Source organism: Anas platyrhynchos, chromosome 20 (genome assembly GCF_047663525.1).
Source record: "Anas platyrhynchos isolate ZD024472 breed Pekin duck chromosome 20, IASCAAS_PekinDuck_T2T, whole genome shotgun sequence".
NCBI lineage: Eukaryota > Metazoa > Chordata > Aves > Anseriformes > Anatidae > Anas > Anas platyrhynchos.
In genome coordinates, this window is record NC_092606.1 from 6362399 (window position 1) to 6385584 (window position 23186).

Sequence of the window (23186 nt, forward strand, 5' to 3'; positions counted from 1 at the left end):
CGTCCAGATGGCCTTCTGCATTTCCCAGCAGTCAGGGAAATGCACATCCCTCAGAGAGCACGACACAGGTACGAGCTACCTTGAATACCTCTTGAGTTGCTGCTTTGCTCAGGGAGGACTCAAACAGCAGTGTGCACAGCTGGTGCCATCGGGCTGGGGAACGAGAGGCGATGCAGGAGGTGGCGTTCGGTGCTGGGAACACATTAACCCCCCCTCCTGGGGACGGGCACTCGGGAAGGCAGCGGCGCTTCTTTTCCTGAGGACGGAATACGAGCAGACAGGGCAGAACCAGCGAGGCGCTCCCGTGCGGCTGTTTTTCATGTGTGACATAAAAACAAGGCCCCGAGCAGCTGTTGTCAGTGAAGCTCCTGCTGCATTTGTGCAGGAATCAAGGCGTTAGATGTGCCGTCCTGGCCAAACGCTGAGCGGGGGTAATTGGCTGCTGCCTAAACCTGCTTCAGGGCCTGGCGCAGCGATGCCCACTGCTGTCAGCTCCTGCGGAGGAGAGCACACGGAATGATTTGCCCACACCATCCCTCATCTAGCTACAAGGGCGTTGTGCTATAGGCCACGGAAACGCAGTGGGGTAATGGCTGATACCAGACAGGGTGAGAGCGCAGAGTTTCCTCAATCACAGCAGGCCAACAGGGCAGGCGAGGGCTGGAAATAACAATCCCTGCCCTACGGCACAGCCCGGCCTGGCCTCTCCTGGGGGGTACCCAGGGATGAGAGGTGAGGAGCCCCATGACCCCAAGGGCTCTGTGCTGGCCAAGATCATAAACCCACGTACCCTGCGGGCTCCAGTGGTAGCCAGGCTGCACGAAGGTCTTGGTGAAATTGCACATTAGTCTCATTTCCATCCCTGCCTAGAAAAAAAAAATGTCCAAAAGGGCCTTTTCTCCTCCTCCTGTGACCAAGGCAACAATCGGAGAACATCTCCCGCCTTGGACTCCTTATTAGTTTAATTAGATGATTTTCTGCATGATTTATCCTGAACGCTGCAATTGTGCAATCAAATCACAGATCAGTTGACAACTTCATTTAAAAAATTAGCATTTAGCAGCTTCGCAGGCTCTAAAAGCTCGGAGGACATCTGTCAGCAGTGACCCCTACTGATAATGACAAACAGTCCCAGCCTATGTCCCCACCTCCCGTCCTTCCAACAAGCTGGCAGGCCGAAGAGTCCCCAGAGAACAAAAAAACCACGCCACGGGGCATTCCCACTCCACATCTGCCCGCGCTGCCTGCTGCTTGGCCTTCCTGCTCACTTCTCAGTCCACAAACGTCAGCAAGTGCCACGGGGCTGGCAGGAGGAGGCTGGATCCCGCGGCTCAGAGCGGGCTTGGCATTTCAGCCACACTCGCATCGGGCCCCGGGCTTTTGCTCTGTGATGTGAGGGTCGGTGCCCGGCACAAAGCGCATCGGGCACGGCCGCAGCCCCAGCGCTCAGCCCCAGGTGCAGGGGAGGTGATGTGTTGTGGCTCTGGAGACAAGATGAAGAACCTGAAGCCGTCGGCAGGGATTTCCCAGTTCCCAGGCCTCCTGAAGGATGGTGGTGAAGGCTGGGTTTGGGTCGGTCCAGCATGGGAAGTGGTGAGTCTTGTGCTTCGCAGGCTGCCACAAGCACTCCCAGTGCCGGGGAGGGCAGTGGTACCCGCTGATGGAGGTGGTGACACCATGGCCGTGTTCCTCGCAGGCTTGGCTTTCTACAGCAAGAGGACTGCTTGGGCAGATCCCGCAGCGAGTGGTAGGAGAAGATGAGCAGCTCAGCAATCTTTTCCAGTGGGGTCAGGGAGAAGAAGACATCCGGTGCCTTCTGAGCAGGGAGTGCACAAAGTGTGCCTTTGTGCTACAGAAGCAGATGCCCAAACTGGGCTCCCTGCCCTGCTTTACCTTGTTTGCTGGTCCAAAGAGCCCTGCTCCACAGGGTGGAAGGTCTGTGATGGGTGAACAACTGATCCTCAAGCTGTCTCAAAGCTTCCTCTGAAGCCTCATGTTCATGGCCAGGCTGAGCCTATGGCATTGCTCCTGAAGGAGTCCGGCTTTCCAAGGGGTACTGTCCCCGCAGGGGGACACCACGACACCACAAAGGCATCCTGAGTCCTCAAAGACCTCTGGAAACCCCACTAACACTGACTGAACCCGGGCCTTGTTAAGAAGCTCAGGAATCAGCCCCCATTCCAGATCTTCAGCAGCCTGAGTGACTGATTATAATGAGCTCCACTAATTAGACTGTTCTATTTCAAAGGCCAGCAGGCTAAAAGAGATGTGAATCATCAAATCTTTGCGAGGCATCTGCCGGGATTTCCAGCCAGCGTAATTCCTCCAAGCTGCCCACTGACGAGTCCTTTAGCAAATGTCTCCTCTCCCACCTCCCTCTCCAGAACGTGACCTTGTCCAGGAAGGGCCAGGAAGGTCTCCAGCCAGCCAGACCCCATTGCCTCCGTCCTCCAGTAGCCCCCCTCTGAGGGGTGAAATGACAGCTGCGTCTGCTCAAATGAAACTCCAGCTCTTGTTCCCTCTTTGTATGTTTGCTTCAATTGTTATTCAATTGCACAGCTGAAAAGAACAGCTCAAGGAAGGAGCTAATTACAGGAACAGAACAGAAGCAGCTTCACTGAGGAGGAACTGGGAAAGGAGGTGGTGGATGGCAGAGCGGGGAGTGAAGTCAGTCCTGGAGGAAACACCAAGCACGTGGAGGTGGTCCACGAGACACCATGTGGTGGGTGCTGAGAGCAGGGAGCGAGGCTGGTGGCTGACCCCAGCTGCCAGCAGCCACCAGGACGAAGGGCTGAGCACTCTGCCCGCTGCTGGTGGTGGGATGCCTGCTCTGCTAGGGAAGGGCAGAACAGCTGGGGTTTCTGAAGGCACCAACAGGAGCAGTCCTCCAGGTTCAGCTTTGTCACACCTGACAAGCATCACTTGCAGGAAAAGCTTTCTTCCTCCTCAGCAACTCGCCTTCCTAAAAACCCTGAGAGAAGCCAAGGTGTGAGAGCACTGGTGTCTCAGTTCCCATGGCTGCAGCCCTGGACATGAGATTACACGATTCCGTGTCAAGCAGAAATCCTGTCTTGGGGCGAATCCTGTCTCCTGCTCGCAGCAGGTGGGGAAATGCAAAGAGCAGGGCAGTGTTACTGGGACTGAGGAAGCTCCCTGCGTGCTTGGCAGTGCCTGCACAATGCCCCAGCTGCCGGGCAGTGGCAGTGGCAGTCCTGTGTTCATATGCCCTTGCTGAAATCGTAACAGAAGGCAAACCTCTCTCAGGAGGACAGCATGGGTTTGCAGTGTCACCAAAGCCCTTGCTTCTCGTGGGGTTCCCACAGCACCACCAGCACTTGCAGTGTCCCTGCAGGACATGCCTGTGTTGCACTCCTTGTGTTTGCCCATCCCGGACACAAATCCATACGGGATTGCACCCCTGGTTCAGAGGAATGTTCAAAGTGCTTCCCTGGCACCTGGCCGCAGGAGTGCACGACACCAGCTGCAGCCCTGCTTCAGATCCGGCCCCCTGACCTGCACCACCCAGCCTCAGTGCTTCATCCACTGGAGCGGAGGCTGCGCTGCGCTGCAGGAGCTGTGCCCGTGCTGGTGGGCCCTTTGCTCAGAGACACTTTGACTTTCCCAGCAGAGCAGCTCTGGGCAGAGCAGTCGAGGCACGCTGTCCCAGCTCCCATTCTGTAGATAAATGGAGATCTCCTGAGCTTTCAATCCTTGCAGATGGGATCCGCAGATAAGCCAGCTATCTCCGAGCGCGGTTTGTGCTAACAGAGCTGTGGCTGCCTGGCTGAATGCTGTCCCGCTCCTGCTGGCTAATCCAGCCTGGAGCCACGTCTTCTCAACCCCAAATACAACATAATCCCTAAATGAAGATAAAGAGCACCTAACTGCTGGTGCACCTACCGACATTGCTAGAAAGTTAAGGAACAGCTGGACACAATTTCATCGGGAAATGTAACATCCTCTGGGGCTTCTGTGTCTATGAGAGGCTCCCATGGTACAGGGGAGAACTGATTTGAATACAATGCCAAAGAAAGAAGAAGGACTGTATAAAAGAAAAAAGAAGCTGGTTTGCATGGGCATTTGCTGCTGATGTGGCAGACACCTGGCTTTCTGCAGCAGGGGACTGGATAGTGTGGGAGAGCGTGAGCGTAGGACTTAAAATAGCAACCACAGGGAGCAGTGCTTGGGGGGGGGTTAATATGACATGACGGCCAGCAAAGCCCCACAGGCAGGGGAGGAAAAGCAAGGATGAGTGTGAGCTACGAGTTGTCAGCCAGCTCTTAACCCTTAGAGTAAAGCAAGACTTGTCATCTGTGCCTCGCTTGTGCCTTCCCAGCCATGCGGCCTGGGAACTCCAGGGCAAGTTCTGATCCTCTTTGGGCCTCAGCTTCCCTTTTTGTAAAAGCAAAGTTCATTTCTGTTGGCCTTCAGGAACGATCAGTGATGGACGGAGGAGACATCTTGAGCTGTGCAGACAGAAGGGATCCAGCAGGATAGGTCCTTCTGCAGTGTTCTTATTTGGGCGAGTTTTTGGCCATGCTGCATGATCCAAGGGAACTCCTGCCACTGAATGCTCTGTTCTTGGCTCTGTACCTGGCACATCTAGAAACTCATCGCCTCCCAGCTCGGATGGCTTGGAGGAGGCAGGTACTGGCCTGTCATGCCAGCGCCTTCCTGTCAGTGGCAATATCTCCTCCTGTCTCCCCTGCTTCTCTTCATTACCAAAATCCCCTAAAGACACCATTGATGATGGAGAGCCATTGGAGAGGCAATTAGAAAGAAGTTAGAGTGAATTACATATGCAGGGTTTATTTTCTGTTTTCTGCTATAGCTGCTGCCAATTATTGTGCAATTAGGCTGCCTTCATTAGCAAATGAGATTAAAATTAACATCGTTAATTACTCGTTCTGTTAAACAGAGGAAAGCAGGCATTTAAGGGAAAGATGCAGAGAAGGTTGTTCTTAGAGCAGATGCAGTAATGTTTTCTGTTTGCAGCACTGTTTCTTCAAGGGTTACGTTGGGTTATTCAATTTCAGCTCGTACGGCAGGGAAAAGGAGCATTTAAATGCAAGCCACTAGTGCAAGGCCTTGCAGGAGCACATTACACACTGCTCAAGAAAAATCATCACCACATGCTGCAAAGCACGTCCCGATGGCCACAGTATCAGCTACTGCATTCCTCCTGCCAGGGACCAGAGGGAAACCTCTCTCCTCAGTCTCTTGTGCACTAGGCTGATCATCGAAAGACGTTTCCAACAGGGTCTACAACCCAGCAAGCTGGGAGCATGGCTCACACGGCCAGTGATGCTGCAATGAAGCCATAAAACAGTTACTGCTATCTATGGCAATGTCTTCCAAGTGCTGGATGCTTTGCAGACACTCACGGGGACTGCTTTCTGGAGCTCATAGACAAAAGAGGGAGGTCAAGGGCAGCAAAGCTCCAAATTGATAGAGATGTCTTTGCAAGCTGACTCAGTGGTATTGCTTGCTGCAAAACTTAGATGCTGAGTAAGCACAAAGCAATGCCACTGATCTACGTGGCAGCACGTTGAGTGTCCTGGAACCACAGGGCTGGAAAGGATCCCAAGAAGCCACCTAGCCCAGGCTGCAGCCTGCATACAGAACTGATGTGACTGTATCATTTTTATTTGCTGTCTGTCCAGGTAATTCTTGATGCCCTGCACAAATGCAGGCTCCGCCCGTCCTGAGCCATTCTGTCTAGCGTTTTGCTATCTTTCCTCTTGGGAAGGCTTCTCTAAGTGTTTAATTCAAATTGCAGTTGCCTGGTGCTAGCTGCACTGCTCCCAATGGACACGGAAAACTGATTATTCCCATTCTGTTTGCATCAGCCTTCTTCCTTCATATTTAAGGAACATTCCTCTCTTGCCTTAGTTCCTCTTCTCTGGACTAAACAATTCCAGTTTACTCAATCTTTCTCAGCAGATCATGTCCACTATTCTTCAGGCACTCTTTTCTGAGCTGGGCTCCCTTCTATTGCTTTGCAACTCCCTGGACGAGTTGTGCCCCAGACCAGACCCAGGCACCCAGCTGAGATCTCTGCAGTGCTGGGCAGAGCACAAACACTGTTCCCTGTATTCTGCTGGTGACACTTATGCCTAGATTCTCCTGCTCGTCATTTTTCACAGCAACTTGACATCACTTACTCCCATTCACATATTGATCAAAAATGAGCCCCTGTCTTTTCAGCAGGATTGCTGCTTAGTCAACTCTGTATTTCTGCATCTCACATGTGAACAGTTCATTATTCCTGCCTAGATGTAGAATCCTGTACTTATCTCTATTAAATTGCATCCTATTTCTTCCAGACCATTTCTCCAATTCGTCAAAATTATTTTGAGAAAAATAGACAGATTGCTGAGGTTCCTCGGAAAACATGGAGAGCAGTAAGCCAGCCCTGAATTCCCACTTGAACCTTGCCAGGCTGAATGCTTCCCTTAGTTTATATCAGTCTCATTTTGCTTTGCAACACCTGAAAGCAAAATGTGGCCCCCATGAAGGACTTTTTCACAAGCTAATACACAGGCTGCCTCTTCAAAGCATGCAGATGTGCAAATCATGTACCGAGCTATGATTGCAGAACCACTGCTCGTGCTGCCCTCACTGCACGCAAACCTCAGCTGATGCTGAAGTCCTTGTGTGCCATCACAACATCCCCTTCCAGCCCAGCCCAGCACCAAAACTCGAGCGGTGCAAGCAAAAGCAAAGACTCCAAAGCTGGACCAAAGAGCTCAGAAATAGCTGCTCAAACAGACTCTTAAAATGACAGTGGGGATCTAGTGAATGGGTTACCTGCCAGCCTGCCTGCTAATCTTGCCTGCCGGTACTTCTCCTAATGGGTTCACTTCTCCGTGTGTAACAGGTAGCAGCAGTGCAGCAGCAGTCAGGAGCCTTTATGAACATGAGTAAGGCAAAGGAGGGGAGCCTTCATTAGATCTGCTTCGGAGTACACAAGTCTTTGCATCAGGAACAGGAACATCAGACCCCAGGTGAACACAGACAGATCACTTACTGCCTGTCCCCTTGCTTGTACATTCATCTGCTCTAAAAATGCCCAGTTCCCCCCCGTCACACCGCCCAGCTCATTAGCATGCATCTGAAAATGCACAGGAGCAGCCTGGCTGGAACAGACCAGCCTCTGAAGAAGCACATCGTGCTCCAAAGCTTATCTGCTGTGTTTGGGTCTGCTGGCTGACCAAACAGAAGCCCCTTCCTCTCTCTGTGTTTTCTCACGTGCACATAAGAAGGTGCAGCAGTTGTGGGCGGCTTCGCCAGCTGCAGTGCCTGCACAGCCCAAGCTGAGCGTTTATGGGCTGTGTCCCCTTCCTGGGAGCCTCGGCACGCACCGCAGATTTTTGTTTTCCTGGCACCCCTGCGAAAATGGGAGGAGAAAAAAATCTCATCTGCTAGGCTGGAAAACATGAGCAGAAAGAGATTTAACAATCCACTCATGACCGGTCATGAGCAGGAAGCCGCTTGGGGAAGTAATGCTATTTCTTAGTCAGGGGAGACGTTCAGTGTGGATGATCTGTGAAATGTTTGCCTTGAATTTCCTTTGGTCCCAGCGCAGAGCAGTATCTTATTCAAAAGCCATATTTAAGAATGGCAATGAACTTTATTAGCTGTGTGCCGACAGCTTCGCGGACACCTTCAATAAGAAAAGCAATCGGGCTCTGAGCAATAAGATACCTTGTGCATAGCAACAAGCCAGCTGGCTCTGAAAACCATTTCCTCATGCAGACCTCATCAAAAAATGAAATGAGAAAATAAGTAGACATGACTAGGTGGGGAATTCTCCTGCCCTTGTGCCCCAAGGGGAGTATATCCAAATTAATAGGCCTTTTCCACTGCTAATGACTCCGTGAAGATGTGGGACGCAGGGGCCACATCATCAGCTGGAATAAACCAGTGCGTACCTAGAGCTAGTGCAGGAACAACATCAGATCACACCCACGGAGAGCACAGCCCAGCTCACTGGGGAGCCCTGGAGAGCCCTGGGTTAAGCCACAAGTCCCTGGACCCTGCCTGGAGGTGTGTGGAAGGACAGGGATGCTCTTCAAAGCCTCTGGTTCAAAAGCCACGCTGTTGTATTGCTGCTGGTAAAATTCCTGCCAATGCCAAATCATCCAGCACTGGGACTTCCAGGTTCCTCTCTTGGGTTCAGCAGCTGCCTGGAGAAAAGCAGAACGGACACCAGCAGAGGAGGAGCAAAAGAATGAGAGATGTACAAGGGAAAAACAAACAGCGTGATGGAATCAGTGGGCTGGAAGGGACTGAGAAAACGTGCAGAGACCCCAAGGGGTGCACAGGGAAACGAAAGATAGATGTAAAGGTGTGGGAGAGAAAGCAGAGATAAACAAGTGAAACGAAGATTTCATGTCAGACTCCTCCGTGAGGGCAGATTTATCTGCCTTCCTTCTCTGGAAAATTCATTAGGCATTTGTGCCTCCCTCTTCTCCCTGGCAATATGCTTTAGCTTTGCCTGGGAATGAAACAGTAATTCATGCCTGCGTGTTCTCCTCTCCCTACAACTGCAAACCAATACAGCATCCTTCTACCCCACCCCTGCTCTTCATCCCAGGCTTTTGGGGGGGCTGATGGGCACCACTGATGGATGTTGGGTGCATCGTGGGAGGCTGGAGATACTCCTCGAGCAACCCGCAGGACAATCAGCGAAACCCTCTGGTCACACCGCAGGGCAGTGTGAGATCTGACCCGGGGGTGAGCAGCACAAATGCTGCCCTGGAACAGGAGGGAAGAGGCTCCCAGAGCAGGGTGTGCGCTCTAGATAGCTTGGATAATTTATCTGTAACTGAAGCTAAAGGAAATTGAAGTGGCCTGGACCAACACTGCTTAATTTGCCATGAACTGGCTATGGGAAGAGATAAGAAATAAATCTTAAAGGAAGCCATTAGGAAAACACAGAAGTAAAGACCAGCCAAAATAAGGCCAAATGCATGCTTGTGAGCCGATAAGATTCTGAACACCTCTTTCAGCAGCTGATAGCCAGAGGTATCAACAAGGTAGACAGATTAAATTCCTACAGGCATTAATTAAAAGAAGTTTGATGAGAAGAGAAATTAGGGTCCAGACACTGAGCACAAATAACTGCTATTTCTCTTCTTCAGAGAATGTTTAGCTCCAAACAACTGCTGTGGGGAAATAAAGGTGGATGCAAGGTGCAGGATGCAGATGGGAGATGTGGGAACACAGGAAGGACAGGGGCAGCAAGCTAGCCGAAAAAATACACAACATTGAGATGAACCTGGTGGTGGTGAATGAAGAAAGATGAGGAGAAACTGGCCTACAGAAATGCGGAGGTAGATAATGTGTGAAATCCCAAAGATTTCAGTGGCCAGGGTACGAGACTCCCATGACAAAAGGGAGTTCAGCGAAGCATCTCCTGGTATTCAGCTCCTCTGTACGAAGAGCTGGAGGAACGGCACAAGCACGGCGTGACTGCAGCTGAAATGAGAACTGGAACCTGCTGCGATCAGTCACGCAGCTCTGTGCATGCAGAGCTCAGGAGAAAAGAGGAAAATCTGTTTATGAATCCTCACCTGTGTATAAAATTGGCTGTAGGCAGCCAGAGCATGCTTTGTGCATAGCTGGCCAGGAGGGAGGTGTGGAGCAGATGTCCCATGGACCTGAAGACACCCCTGGGCAGTCCTGTCCCATGGCTACACAACCAGAGAGACCTGAGAGAAGGAATGACCTTGGGGATTGGCACATCCTGAGCTAACTCCTGTTTCTTCAACAGATGCTGGGTAGAAGAAAGGATTTAGGGTAAGTCATTCATCCTAACTTCCTTTCCTAGTGAAAGAAGTTCTCCTCTACCCTTCATGCTGCTCTTTTCTTTTGTACCAAATGTTCTCTGTCTCTTATCTGGTGTATGCACGGTGCCAGGAGCTCTCTGGACCCTCCACTGAAGCATACAGGGCTTGGTACACCTGAAAGATCTGTGCCCACTGAATTCATTGCTCCAGCTGCTGTGCCGGCACAGGAGGGCAGGGGTGTTGTCTCTGCTTCCCTGTAACACCCACACGGGTGAGTGCCTTCCCGACAGAAACCCCAGCTTGTGTGGCAGCGTGTGGATTCACGCCTAGCTGCAGCCCTGTTTCCTCTGGAAGTCACATCGAGCTGAAGCCAGCCCAATTCCACCTACCACAACACGGCAGAGCTGACGTCTTGTGGCAGTCCCTCGAGGATACGTCTCCAGAAAAAGAATCACACAGCTGCTCAGCTCAGCTCCCCAAGTCACCACTTCTCTCCCTCTCTCTCTTCTCTTTTTTTCCTTTTTTTTTAAAAAAAATTTGCTTTGCTTTATTTACGATTCTTTTCCCCCAACAGGTTGACAGAAGAGCGAATGCTTCGTGGCAGGGAGGGATGGAACGGCAAAAGACTTGCCAAACGCTCAAGTGTCTCAGAAACACCCGCACGTTGCAGCTCCAGCGCTGAACCCGCGATCGCATTATAATGCAGCTGCAATGTGCTACAGATTAAACACCAACTTCGGAGTTCACACAAGTGAAATGTCAGCTCAGAGGTTGATTTCATTCACCTGACATTCCTGTTAATAACAATGCCTAATTAGAAAGGCTTTTAAGCATCCGTTACATTAATTTAACGTGAAAATCTCATGGAGCTTTATTGGAATTTTTTTCCCCTGTAAAATTAACCCTGCAGGCTTGTTACACATGTTTTCATTAGGGACTGTGAGCAGTGGGGATATTTGATGAATTAGAATCAGCCCCTTAGTCTTTGCGCTTAACTTTGCTTTGTATTCCAAGTTCTTTTATGCTGATAAAGCCCTGATTTGACACCCCCCCCTCCCCATTAGCTTTAATATGTGCTACAGACTCCTCACACCGCGGCTGAGGGCTCGAAATCCAAATTCACTGCTGCCAATTTCCACGCAAGGCAGGACAAAAGCCCACGGCTCGGATCGTTTCATAGCAGCTGGTGTTAAATTCTGGCCTGCAGACCTGCTCTGCCCCACAGAGCACTCGCTGCTCACACAGCTTTTCTTCCACACACCCCTCCAGCTGCCAAGCCTGCTTTACAGGAGCCCAAAAGCCGTGCTAGGATTGCCCCGGTGTTATTCCCCTTCCTAAACGCGATAGATGCCATCTTAGCCAGGGCTGAGATCCCCACCGCTAAGGGCAAAAAATGCTCCAGCAGGAGCTCAACTATCAGCCTCCTTTGCCAGGAAGGGAAGAAGAGAGGCTATTAGACATCACAGGCTCCGAGGCTCAGCGGAGGAAGGGACTGGCAGTCCTAATAGGCTCCGCATTACACAGACCGCTCGGGCTCCTGCCACTGCCTGCAATTATGCACGGCTTGGCCAGGGAGACAAGTCTAACGCGAGTCCACTTTGAAAGCTCTTCTATAGCTTGAGAGCCTAGATCTTTGAAGAACGTCCTGGGTTATTTCTAGCACTGGGATTCATTAAACTGGGCTATTATGGTAAAGGCTGGATCTCCATTGAACCTCCCAGCTTGCTAGGACCCAGAAAATGCTAGAATGATTTTAATGATGGATCCGCTCGGTGATTTGAAGGAGAAAAGTTGGAGGAACAGGAACAAATACTTGACTGGCATAAATCTATGGAATTGTTTGACAGCCAGTGGAAATCTGACACGAAGCTGACTCCGCTGTCACACAGATGGTGTTACTGAAATTGAACCTAAATGGCAAAAGAATAGCGTTGTCACATGGATAGACGAGAACATACGCCACACCTTGGCCTCTGGCTGGCCACCGCAGGATGGCTTCCCAAGCAATATTTCACACTGCAGCTTCCCTGGGATACAGTTCCCAGCTGATTTCACCTCTCCTCACAGTAAGCTACCTATTGCCCAATGCAGCAGATGTAAGAATATTTTCCTGATAACCACCGAGATTTCTCCTCTTGTTAAGACTCTCCCTTGAGTCACTGAACATTAATATTATCCATCCATGGTATTTATTCTATTTCGATATGCAGCCGCTTATCATGTCCTTCCTAGTTGTCACTTTGCCAAGCCGCACATAATTAGATTTTAAAATCTTTTCTCATTAATCAAACCTTTGAACTCCCCCTACCCTCAATAATTTTTGCTGCTCTTTCTTGAACTCCCTGGGTTTGTCAATACCTATCTCATAATGAGGTGTGCAGAGCTGAACGCGGTGCCACAGCTGGCTCACAGAGAAGGGAAGGATGACCCCTGCCTCTATGCACGCAGTGCCACCAGCCTTCTCCTGCAGCTGGGGCACATCTCATCTCCCCTCGACAGCCCCGGATCCCTTCTGACCACCTCCTGGCTCAGAAGCCCTCCGAGGCTCTGGTGAAGATGACAAAGATCTTTTCTGCCAGCTCAGTGCCCTGCTTCCTCCCACTCATCACACGGATCGGGTTATTAACTCAGAAGCCAATCGGCAGAACAAGGGATAGGCAGGGATAGCAATGAAAGGCATGCAGAGACTCCGTAAGCAAGTTTAACTCCTCTCCATGCTACTGCATTGGCATTACCTAAGAAACTAGTCCAGTTTGCTCCCTGCTGAGAATTTGTTTCTGGAAGCCTGTCCTGCCTGATTTCCTGGACTTTCTAAGGTTGTATCCTTTGAAAAATAGGCTCCTCAGCTCCTCCTCTGACTGCACTCCACTAGCTAGCTTTTCCTCGATCGTTCCCAGCTGCTTGGTACTTGCTGCCCGGGTTAACCTCTTTCTTGCTGCCTTGGGGCAAAATCCACAAAAACTTCCCTACAAGGCAGCAGGCTGGGGCTAAGAACCATCACGCCTGATGTAAAACTTATTTTTAGACCGAGACAGTGAGATGTAAGCTGAATATGATCTAGTCATGATTTCCTATTAGGAAGCTCTTAGCATCTGCTAAGAAACTTTGGAAGCCCCTCTCTGCCAAGTGGTCTGACAAAGGCAGTGGGACTGGAGCGCCGTCCCTGTAGGGCAGCCAGAGGCTGTGGAAGGATTAGGACTGGTGTGGAAAGTCTGCTGTCAGAACAGCTTTTGGAGTCTAGAGTTGGATAAAGAGCACTGACGCTGGCGCTGGGCTGGGTTTCCATGTCATTTACATCCTTCTGATGACACCGTCTCTCATCCCCACTGTGGATGCTCTGTGTCGAGATATCTTAGAGGCTGAATCTCACCACCTGAGCTGACAACGTTTTATCTCAGCAGCTCAGCCAAGCAAGAGGACTCAGAGCAGGTGACAAAGGCAGAAATGTGCCTGCTAATTGCGTGCATGCTGCTTTGCCATAGGATGGCAGGGCCTGAAGAGTGACAGAGTAAAAAAAAGCTTGAACCTAAAAAAAATCCTGGCCCACAAATTACCTAACAAGTCTTCAGTCACTTGGAAAGGAAAGGGAGCCTATTTCTGAAGATTTCCCCAAAACTGGGTTAGAAAGAAGGTGTGGGGGCATGCCAGAAGCGAAAGATGCTGAGAGATGAGACAGCAGGAATAACCCAGAGGCTGGGCTTCTCCATGGGACTTACCCAAACCTCAGAGCTGAACTCTTGGCCCCACCAGTTCCCCGCCTGTCGAACAGGGATGCTGATCCTGCCTTAGTTCCTGGAAATGGTGAGAGGACAAGCCCACCTAGGACGGGAGGAGATAGCAGGACGTCCCACTCACTAGCAGCATAAGACAGGAGGACATCCTTCCCCCAAGGACTTGCAAAGCCTTCCCAGCTCCTGCACGGCCAAGCAAGGCTGGCTTTGAGGGAGTCCGAAAGGCAATTCACTGCCTGCTTGTGCAGGGGCTGGGGGTCTGCAAGGAGAAGGGTCCTCCCGGGACCAAGGAGCAGGGGTTTGTGCTGGGGTTGTGCTGGGAGAAGCTCGGTGATGTGAGAGCAGTGAGGGGCTGCTCCAGGCTTTGGCACTTGCTGCAGTGGAGCAGAGGGTGATGCCAGAGCGGCTTCTGCGCTGGCAGCGAGCGCAGCGGCAGCCCCAGCCCGGCTGTTCTCAGGCCTGTCTTCTCCCAGCAGGCAAGGAGGGGATTTACATCACACCGTGCCTCCTTTAACTTTGCTTCATTGACTCCTGACAAGATACAATATTTTTGATTAAACAGCTTCCCAGGAAGGAGCTGCTACCTTAAACCACTCGCACTCTCTCTGACCCCACGCTAGCTCATTAGTGGTCCCCTCAGACACCGTCTGATGGCATCTGAAATTCCTCTTTCCCTTCTTCCTCCAAGTGAGCTCTCGGGGCAGGGCAGAGCTCTCCTGACTGCCGGGCAGTGCCCAGCCCCACAGGACCTGGCCCTGAGCAGGACTTTTTGTTGCCGCAGTGTCAGCAAGTCCCGGGGCCTGCTTCTTCTCCAGCTGCTTCCCTGGCTCAGTCCTTCCTCTCCTCTTTCTTCCCCTATCAATCTTTGATCTGCCTTTTCAGTTTCTCTTTATCTCACACCATCTGTCTCTTTTCTTTGTGCCTTTTTTTTCCTTCCTCCGCTGACCAGCCCAACAGAGACAGATAAATCTCGCAAGCCAAGGAGACCACGTCCTCCATATATATTTGTGCGACAGTCATGCTACAGCGACAAAGATCAAATCACCAGCTAGCTCAACAGAGAGATTCAATAAAAGCAGAGAGTTATATTGATAGGAACAAGGCAAATGGATAGTTTTGATTTTAGTAGATTATTGACTGCTCAATAGAGGCAAAAAAAAGGCTTCCCAGCAGCACGGCTTAGAGAGCAACTCTTCTTGATGCACCGCGGCCAAACAAGAGGAGTGAAATATGAGACAGGGAGCACTTTGTGGCATGTCTGACAGTCCCATCATCTACGTGAGCAATGGTCCTCCCTGCCGGATGAACCTCTCGCAGCACATATCAAGAAAGATGAGATGTGCTTTCAGCTAAGCCTGAAGGCAGATGTGCTGTGTGGAGAGCAGGGGTGCACCCCCACGGAACTGCCCCGTTACATTTGGGCATCAGAGAAATCCTCCCCATCCCTCAGAAGAGTCCTATTGGCATCGACACAGCTACTCTAAGCCAGTGCAGAACTATATGGCATGCGGGGTGGTTTTTCTCTTCAATCTGTCTCTAAATATAGTATGTGCCCGATACTTACACGACGCTCATAAATCGCCGTGGTCTGAGTGGCTCACATGCTGCAGCAACACGTCCCGACTGCTCTCTGGCCTGTTTAACGCTGGGAACTGTAAAACTATGGATGCACACATGCTTCCCAGAGGAATCTGGGTCAGGGCAAGAAATCATTTTTGGTTATGGCTCTTTACTGTCCAAATCAGTCAGAGCAGCTAACTCTGCATTCCCCTGTGATCACATTTGGCACACAGATTATTTGCTTATAATCCTGCTGTAAGGGAGGAAGAAATTCAGATGCGAAGCCCAGGCAGCAGGAGGGGGGCAGGCTACCTGCAAATACATGCCTGGAGGAGGCTCGTGCACACAGGGAAAGCTGGGGAACTAAGGTCTGAATAAGCAGGTATGAGGCTGAAGGGCAGCAACCTCATCTCCAGCCTCATTCCTGGAGAGGCTGCAAATCTGTATTGTGTTTCTGACCAGACACTGGCCCTTCGTGCGAGGGACCGGCCCGCAAACTGCAGCCTGGCAGAAAGATGTGGGCTGACCTCCAGGCCCAGCGGCTCACCCAGCCCCGAACACAAGCAACCAGAACAGAGGAGCAAGGATCAAATCACTTCGCCCTGGGAGCCGCAAGGAGCTGCAGCATTTAGGGAATATTAAATAAACAAAAATGACAGGGGGTTGCTAAAAGTATCTCTCTGAGAGCCTGAAACTCTGCAGATGGGGTCAGAAGTGATGCGGAGCCATCTAGCGCATCAAAGAGGCTTAATTGAAGCACTAGCAGGCTGAAAAGCTGGGAAGTGAGTGCGGAGTGTGAGGGGTATGTCAGTGCTTGCTGCTTAATTTTTGCCAATTAGCACTCAGCCAAGGAAGCAGGGAACCCTAAGCACAAAATAACAAGGGTGTGAGCTCAAGTGTGAATGGGTACAAGCAGGAACAGAGAGAGACTTTCAGCAGCATCTCCGTCAATATTCAGGAGGGGAAAAACACCATGAAATTATTTCTTCTGCATTACGGGAAAGGAAGGAAATCTTTCAGTACAAACACGCTAATGGGCTACGCGGGGATCTGAAGGAGGATTGCTGAGGTATTAGAGCAGACTGCATTAGGAAGAAAAGAGCAAGAGAAGAAACAGGATTTTCAGGGAGATTTCGTCCAAATCGATTAAGTGGGAAATGTAAAGGGGCAGCTTTCCACAGGGATGGAGCTGGTAATTGGCCCACGCAAGTCCCAACAGAGAAAAGCACTCAAAGGGCATGCTGGGAGGTGAGCACGTGGCTGATGTTTCCTTCTCTCAGAGGCCAAAAGAGACCACAGAGAGGAAAGTTTCTCTTATGTTAATCCTCTGCACAGATCTACGAAGCCTCCCTTACCTTGCTGTAAATCACTGCTACTGCAATGCCCGTAAAACACCAGCCGTGCCCAAGCAGCGGGCGCAGCAGGACCAAAGCAGAGCGCAGCCATCGGATAGCGGGTACCACTGCTCCCCTGCACAGGCCCCTGTGCGCTTTGTGTTGCTTCACCTGTTGTCTCCAGCTGAACTCTTCAGGATGGAAACTATCTCTGTGTTCCAAATGTGGTACAGGACGAGGGGTCGAGTCCCCACGGTGGGGTGAATTCACAGCGTGATGACAAAACACCGCACATGAGCTCTCTGCAGACAAGGGACGCTGCACACACAATGCATGAATATAGTCAGGAAAACGTGGGTCCAGAGGGGAACGGGCAGCACAGCAAAGCATCAGATAGAGATTGTCACTCAAATTCTGTGTATTTCTCTTGCACCGAGTTATTTCTGATTTCTTCCTCCAGAAAAACAAACACCACTTGTCCTGCTTTTACATTTCTTTCTTTTTTTTTTTTTTAGTAAAGAAATGAAAAACTCAAGGCATGAAAGGAAAAAAACATCTAAAATGACCTAATCCAGATTTTTTAAATGCATTATTAAAAAAAAAAAAAAAAAGTGTGTGCAGTAGGGAAGGTTCATTAAATGCAGCTCCTGACTGCTCTCAGCTCTCATCAGTGAACTGACTCTAGAATAAAGCGGGACAGAGGTGAGGAAGCTGCACTCTGGCTTCATTGGTCTCTATGTGTAACGCTGGCTCAGTTTACAGCTTAAAGTCTGGATAAGATTAAAATCGTGAGCCTAAAGTAGAGGGGAAAAAATCCCTATATCTTGCTCATTTTCAATACAAGCATGCTCTGAAAAAGTGCGTAACAGACTGGGTAGGAGTCAGCACCCACTGCCCTCTGTCCCGCGTTGATCTGCAGAACCAGCATCTCATATAGGGGGGCTGGACCCGATGAGCTCTTGGGGTCCCTTCCAACCCCTACAGTTCTGTGATCCTGTGATCTCTTATGTGAATACAGCAGCAGGTCAGTGGGGAGCCCAAACCTGTGTACACTCAGCTCACTGCCGTCATGCAGAGTTGCAAGGTCTCTGTGAGGGTGGTGTCAGGATTAGGGTTTTATTTTGGCAGCTCTGGCTCTGAAATCTCCCAGGGCTGACTGTGGAAGAAAGTACTATTTTTACATGCACTATTTTGGGTTGTTTTTTTTCTGTCAAGTATTCACAAAATAGGTGATAAAAGGTTTTTAAATGATTAATAGGTACCTTAATGAATAACTAATCGATGCTTACAGATTAGTATAAAGCCCGAACAGTCAATAGGTTGCTTATAATATTCCACAATACCTTTTCTAGACATGCTTATAGTCACCTGTTAAATTATGCTTCTCATGTTTATACTGCCTATTAATCATTTATTAATCCTTTATAAGCTATTTGGGAATGAAAGCATCATATAAACCCTGAGATACTTTTCCTTCTGCCATCCACAATCACCACACTTGCTGGGGGCTTAGGGAAGTATCAGTCAAAAAAAGACAGGACTTGAGCCAAAACCTAAGTCTTTGCAACACTGCTGGACTCTGAGTAATTTGTCACCTTCTGCAGGATTTCAGATGAGACCGGGGATGGCAAGGCAGCAGATAGCTTAGTGGTTCAGATGATGCCAAAGTGGTGTTCAGGAAAGATGAAATAGTCACGCACACAAAAGCGCCAGAAAGAAAATCCTCACAGAGAGAGAAGAAGGAATTAACTTCAAGACTTAAAGCAAGGAAAGAAAAAAAAAAAATCATATCTGTAAGGACAGAGGATTGAAGCAAATGGACGATAGGCAGGTAAAAATAATAATAACCCCAAATCATTCCAAGTAATCACACAAAGCAAGGAAGAGAAAGCTGACACAAAGCAAGGAAAAGAAAAGGAATTGATAACACAACAGTCACGTATTTCTCCCTGCAGATAGGACCAATTTTAAAAAACATATATATGCATTCTCAAGAGCTCACCAGGTTCACTGGAGCCTCTGCTGTGTCACTAGATACCCAGGGCTAACAGCTGCAGGCTGCCATTAAATTCGCTTTTCAATTACTGACAACTCCAGTGACTTACAAGAACCAATTTTTAACCACTTCCAGTGCAAAGCTCTACACAGCGTGCTCCAACAGGATTCATCTCAACCCTTCCCAGTCTGCTCATTCTGCAGATGCTCCCTGCAGGTGCAAGCACGGCTCTGAGCCAGGCAGAGGCTGCTCCCCCTCACAGCCCTGAGGCCAGGGGCTGCAGGCTGGGGCTGGAGATTCATCCAAAGAGTGCTTTGAGCAGGGTCTGGTTGTGAAAGTGCCCAGCCTGGCCTCTTTCTGCCTGAGGACAGCCATCCCCTGCTGGCTGTTTCTTGTGCTGGTTTGTACAGCACCTAGTGCCTGACCCCACTGAGCTGGGGCCACCCAGTGCAACCGGGAGGATTAAAGGAGCCTCAGGAAAGGCAGCGGCACAGAAAAATCAGCTGATGGGCAGGAAAAGGTATTGAACCTGGCTGCATGTGGCTCCTCGTCTGCAGATCTTCCAGGGTCTAATAATGTGCTTGAGCTCCACAGCCCGCCAGTTCTTCAGCAGAACTCTAATTTAGCTCTTTCTCTTCTGCCCGTTTTCACCGGACACGTAGGGATTTCTCTTCAGCCCCCAAATTTGTTTGAACAGCATGTCTAACAGTGTGTACACATGGGTGTGCCACGCAGACACACAAGCACACGAAGTTGATTGAAACACTTCCTTTCCTTCGGGCAAACCGTCCAGCCGCAGGGACCTGTTCCACCCTCTTAGGCCAGGGCTCTCAAAGCACTGCAAGCGGCCATCAAATCCTCCTATTTCCCGCTGGGCAGCAGAGGAGATTCCTTGAGCGCATGCGGTGTGCCACTCACTCCTTCCTGCTGCAGGAGATGCCCTGATTGACGTGCATTAATTTCATTCCTTCGTTTCGTGCCCCGCTCCCCTCAATGCCCCTGGCTGTGTTGAGGTGTTGTGTCACCTGCTGGAGGCATCTGCTTGCAGCAGCACGTCATGTGAGCAGGGAAGGGAACGTGAGCAAGTCTAAATTAAAAAAAATAAAATAAAAATATAAATAAAAAAACACAATCCTCCTGATCAGTATGCCTGTCATTTTAGCAGCATTAAATACATTAAAATGGGATCTGCACACCAGCTTAATTAAATGAGCCAATTGAAAGTTCCTGCCAAGTATTAGTTTAAGGTAGAAAATACACTTATTTTGGAGCTTATGCAGATTGAATTTGTAGGGTCTTGTGGGAAATGCTAAGCATTTTTTCTTTTGGAAGACTCACTGTTTGCAAATTTATTGCGGTGATCTGAATTTTGTTTCATTACGAGTGTCAAGCACAATCACAGATAGAAGAAGTCTCTTGGCTGGTTCCCAGGTTACAATATCCCTTCTAAATTGATCTGTTCTTCAAAAGTACTGCTGAAATGTATCCAACTAGCTGTGCCCAGGGGCAGATGACTCACATTTGCCCACTGAAGAGGCATTTCAAGCCCTGAAAACAGAGCAATTACGGTATTAAACCTGAGAAGATATTTCGTGTCCGGTATCATTGTTTGATCTTAGCTCTTACTTGGTGATGTGGGGCCAGCTGCAATGTGATTACTGAAATGGAGAGCCTGGAACATGTAGCAAAGCTTATAATTTATTCCGGGCCTTTCTGATCCATGTAACACTGCAATCAAGAATTAGTTGAATAGCAGAACAATTGATTTGAAACTATTTCAGTAAATCAAACTGCCAATTTCAGCCCGCTGTCTATCTTACCCAGTGATGCATCACCTCACTGGCAGTTGTCTGGAGGCGCGGCAGTAGCAGAGGCTGCCTTGGCTGGGCTTAAAATTTGGGAGAAAAGGTGCAGACCTGTGCAATAGGGGCACCAAGCAAGCCTTTGGCAGACGTGTTTTTTTAGCCGAGCTAAGTCTTTTACTCTAACAAAAAGAAACAACTTTACCTCTGTGTTTTCTTACTGAAACATTTATTTGACCCAGAATGGAGCTGGTTATTATTTTTCAATGATAGATTTTAAGATCTGCGTGTGGTTTCTTAACAGGAAATTTAACAAGCCTTTAAATATAAAAGTTGTTCCAAACTGATGAGTGGAAATGTTTCACTTCAAAAATATCAGATGCTTTCATTTTATTTTTCGTATGTTTCATTTCCACCGGGCTCTGGAAAGAATAATTTGGGGTTTTCAACGTGGATTCAAGTATCTTACTAGAGTCCTCATCTCGTGCATACAGCTGATGGCATTATTCTCAACTTTCAGTATTTTGATCAAATTTCCAAACTGGGAGGCTGAGAGTTGGAAATCAATGAAAAAAATCCCTTTGGTGCTTTCTCTCCCCCTCGTGTGCTATCCCTGTTGCTGAGAGCCGCGAGAGTGCTGCAGGCTGAAGTCTCCACCAATATCCGTGCTCATCTCGATGGATGCTTAAGAGGTCCGCACTGAGCTCCAGATGTCCTCAGAGCAGCCCTGCGGGCACGCAGATCACAGCAAGTGCTGGGCTGAGGGTCACTGCACTCCGTTTGCTGTCCCTCAGGCAGACATCGCACTGGGGCATGGCCAGCTCCGAGATCTTGCTGCCTTTGAGCAAACCTCAGGTGCAGCAACCAAGGAAAATCTTTTCCTACATGAATTGTTCGAAACACTTCATTCGATTCTCTCCAAGAGTAAAAGACATCAGGCAGATCCCAAATTACATCAGGAAGATCCCCAAATGAAGTCAAACTGCCACAAAGTTCAATTGAGACATAACCAGATCTCATCAGCACTTGGGTGTTAGCCTAGGAAGCCGAGATGCTGCAGGGAACAGCATTACAGGAAATTCGCCTTTTACTTACAGATGGAGAAGCTGAGTCGCTTCTCATAACTGTATGAATGAGACACCATTTCCTCTATGAATGAGATACTTAAACTGCCAGTAAGACCCACATCCTTTTGGTTTAATTCTAGACTCTGAGCAGCGCTGCCCAGACATTACAGATGACACAGCAGATGCTCTCTTCTGCTGTCATTTGCCCTTGAAACTCCAGGCTGTTGCTCCCTAACTCTTCGCTTCCACCCCACACGTGGTTTTGTGACATGCTCTTAGGCCAGCACTGATCCTGCTGAAGTCAGTGCCTGTGGATGTCCCAGCACCACACGGCCCCATCGGTCTCACCTGTGGGAGCCAGGGGGAAGCAGATGTCAGCCACGCCGTGCTGCCAGCGGGGTGTGCGCTGCTCGTGCAGGGCTGGCTCTGCCAGGGACAAGCCCCCTCCACAAGGCACACGCTGTCCAGCCGCCTTCCCACGGCTCACCCAAACCTTCACACCACAGCTGGAGAAGTGGCTCTCTACCTGTTTGGCTCTCTGTCTTCCAGCAATCTGTCAGTTGCACAGACACCCCATCTATTCATGCCGCAGGACACACTTTAAAAGGAAGCTTTAAGAAGCACCACCTGTGCCCTCCCCCTGTCCCTATCTCCTCAACCATTCATCTCTTCTCCCCAACTGCAGGGGAGTTATCAGGCTAAACACAGGTTTCTCCAGGGTAAACATTTACCCTGCTGCAGGCGCCTCAGGAGTCACAAAAGCACCTGTCTTTGCTAACGGAGGGTGATTGCTCTCTTCTGAAGTGAGCGTCTGCAGCAGGGCACATGAATCAGCCCCTCGCAGAGCCCGTTTTTCTCTCTGGCACGCACAGGGAGCGTGAGCAGCTGGATCAGAGGGAGATGGTGAGTGCGGCTGCCTGAGGTTGTGTGTGATGTGCCCCACAGCCACCCCTACCCGCTCCCACTTCTCTGTGTGCCACCGTCTGCCTGGCAAGAAGCGACTGGGCACTGTCTTGGAAGACAAAATCTGACGGCATCGCAGAGGAGCTCTTCTGGACAAGAAGCTCCTCGGGCCCCTCTTGGGACAGGGAAGGCACATGGAGCCTGCCCCTCGCTGCCTCTGGGAAATGGACATCCTGGAGAGCTGCACACAGCCTCTAGACACGGGGTGCTCTGTACTGCTTTATCCCTTAGATAAAATAACCTGAGGGCTCACCCTGCTCCAGCCACACCAGAGGAGTGTGCCCCACAAGTCTGACAAGCCTGGCCTTGCATTACCGGTACAGCCAGCAGGGAAATGGTGGGTGGGAGGATGATCAGTGAGTGAAGAAGGTTATGCAAAAGAAACCCAGAGTAAGCACAGCGAAATCCCATATCTGTGCCTTTCCTCTCTGATCTTCACCTCCCAGGTCTCTGTCAATCCTTCCCTCCCTTCCTTGCTCCTCTTTTCCCTGCCTACACCCCGTTAGAGACAGACCCTCGCAGTGCTGGGAGGGGAGTTCTCTTTACTCCGTTGTCTGCTCGACCCTCAAGGGAAAAGGAACTTCAAGGGAAGTGTAAAACCAGAAGTGGTTCCCTTGATCCCACGTCTGCTGTCTGGGTTTAGTCCTCCAACCAGCTCAGCACATTTCTTTTAACTACTTACTGCTGATAAATGGTTTCTCTGCTTGCCACGGGTGAGTGAACACCAACCGCTCGTTCCAGGCCCAAAGAAAACGTGCAGAGAAACCCTAAGATTGTGTACTGACCTTTCCGACAATATGCATGCCGGTAAATACCAGCCAGCCTCTCGAATATTAAACAAGCCACAGCCAGCCCTGCATTTCCTATTACCCCAAAGTCCTTCAGACTGCATTTTTAGTCCAGCCGTGCATCTGTAATGACCTGCCTTATCTTCACTCC

General features: G+C 49.9%; 1 long non-coding RNA gene across 1 annotated transcript; it reads right to left on the reverse strand.

The window, feature by feature from the left end:
- Nucleotides 1-19669: 19669 nt before the first annotated feature.
- On the reverse strand, nucleotides 19670-22095 carry LOC106019782 (uncharacterized). The gene is made up of 2 exons (XR_002405933.4): nucleotides 21772-22095; nucleotides 19670-21632 (listed from the first exon to the last, which is right to left on the reverse strand). It is a non-coding gene; the product is annotated as an uncharacterized lncRNA (long non-coding RNA).
- Between the last annotated feature and the right edge of the window lie 1091 nt (nucleotides 22096-23186).